Source organism: Sipha flava, unplaced genomic scaffold (assembly GCF_003268045.1).
Source record: "Sipha flava isolate LNK unplaced genomic scaffold, YSA_version1 39_pilon_pilon, whole genome shotgun sequence".
NCBI classification, from domain to species: Eukaryota; Metazoa; Arthropoda; class Insecta; order Hemiptera; family Aphididae; genus Sipha; species Sipha flava.
The window spans coordinates 120,510-122,703 of NW_020273107.1; positions in this window are offsets into that span (position 1 = coordinate 120,510).

The window sequence follows — 2,194 nt, forward strand, 5'->3', positions numbered from 1 at the left end:
TACCGAATGTCATGTGAACATTTGTGTTAAAACTTCAAATATTGATGTAATCGATTAAAAATAAAGTAAGAAAAATGTTCTTGAAATGAAACCTTTAACACTACGATCGTTTGAACTGTACCTACTCAAATTATTTCCGAAAATACCGAGAATTATATCAAAAATCATACTTTATAGATAATAATCGGGTTAAAGATAATATTTCGTAAGACTTTATTTTTACAAATAAAAGTTCATGGGTATGACTAAATATTTAGTTTATGTATTTGAGGGTTTTTTTATAATATTTCTATCTGTGTTTATAATAATATAATGAGCTATTCAAGGAGTAGTATATAGGCCACATGTAAGACTTTTATCTCTGTTAAAATGTTATTTATTAGAAAATTTTTTTGATTACTTACTATTTATAGGTATTGTACTAGATTAGATATGTTAAGTAAATAGATGAAAATATATGTATGTGAAATAGATCAAATTTAATTAATTTTGATTTAAATTAAAAATTAAGTGAAATAAATCTACAGAAGTAATTAAAATATGTAAAATAATATTGTATGTATATTTGTAAATATAATTTCTAATAAAATCGTCTATTTTAAATATTTATTTTAGTTATAAGTGTTTTTTTATTTATATAAGTTCATCATATTATTATGTAATTATATAATTATATGAGCTTTATTTGTTTAAGTTAGATCGTAACGCCGAGAATATATTTTATCTCATACACACGAACTTTAAAAATAGGACTTTGAAATATAATAATGTAGGTTCATGTATTTTTATACACATAATTTATGTTTTAGACAATATTTATATTTCCAATTAAAATTAGGGTTACATCATTGATAATAATTATTTATTAAGTTCAACTATACGTCGATAATCTATGTACGTAGTTGTGCTAATGTGGAATGTTAATTTATTATATTACGCAAGATAATAAAAGAACGTACGATGTTTTAAATCCTTAAGTAATATTGTAAGTTATCGTTTTCAGATACATTGATATGGTCATTAATCGGTTAAATATTAATAAGTCATTAATACAATTGTAAAGTCATATTATAATGTAGTTGAATAAAGTTGTATTAAGTCTTAATTAATATTTTGGGTCCGTATATTCTAATATCCCAACATTGATTTGTTTTATTTTTTTTTTTTTGACTCATGTATGATAATATATTATATTAAGTATGTTTTGAACAATTACGAAAACATCACCTAAAAGTGACAAGAGTGCAGAGAACAAATATTATACAGATATATAAACACAAATTCGTGAGATTTGAAATGAGAAATTCAAGTTTTTTTAATTTAGTATACAAGAAAAAATTAATAATTCAAATGAATCGTGAATTTTGAAAAGGGTTTAACTCGTGTTTTTATCAATTTAGACTTTGCTACATTTTTTTTTTATCTACATGTATAGACCGATATTTTATGAGCGAAAAGGACTCATATCTCTTTTCAATTGTGATGAATTAATTAATTATTGTTAATTGTTAAAATAAAGAAAATAATTTAAAAGTAAATCAGTTTTTTTAGTTTCCTGAAAAATTTTAACTTTCAGATATGAGTCTTATTCGAAATTCACGATTGAAATATATACCAATGAAAACGATTAAATATAAAATCAATAATAATAAATGATTTTTTAATTAAAAAAATATTATACTCATAAGCATAACGTTTGAATAACTTAAGCAATAAATGTGGTAAATTTGTTTATTCTACTGATTGTTTAAGTTAACCATAAAAATCCACAAAGAACCGATGTTTTGCATTGAAACGAGTTTTACTTATAAAATAGTGCGGATGAAAAGTTTACTCGGGGATCAATACAACAATATTTTTCTCGCTAAAAAAAAAAAAATGTGGACGAATAAGTAAACCGCCGTAACAAATAATTTCAATTTATTGAAATATTCCGGAGATACTCCTAATACCTAATAATTTTTTTTCATTTGCCTGAAAAATAAAATCAAAATAAAATTATAAATCAGTATTTATAGTTATATCTATATCGATCGTAATCTACATTTACGGATATATTCATTTGTTCAGATAACTTACAGAATCTTTTAAGTTTCCGATCTGGTTAAAAATTTTCGGGGAAGGGCAAAACGATAACCACGATACACTTATCTCTAAATATAGTAGCAGTGTTTGTAATAATTGTTAGTTGATT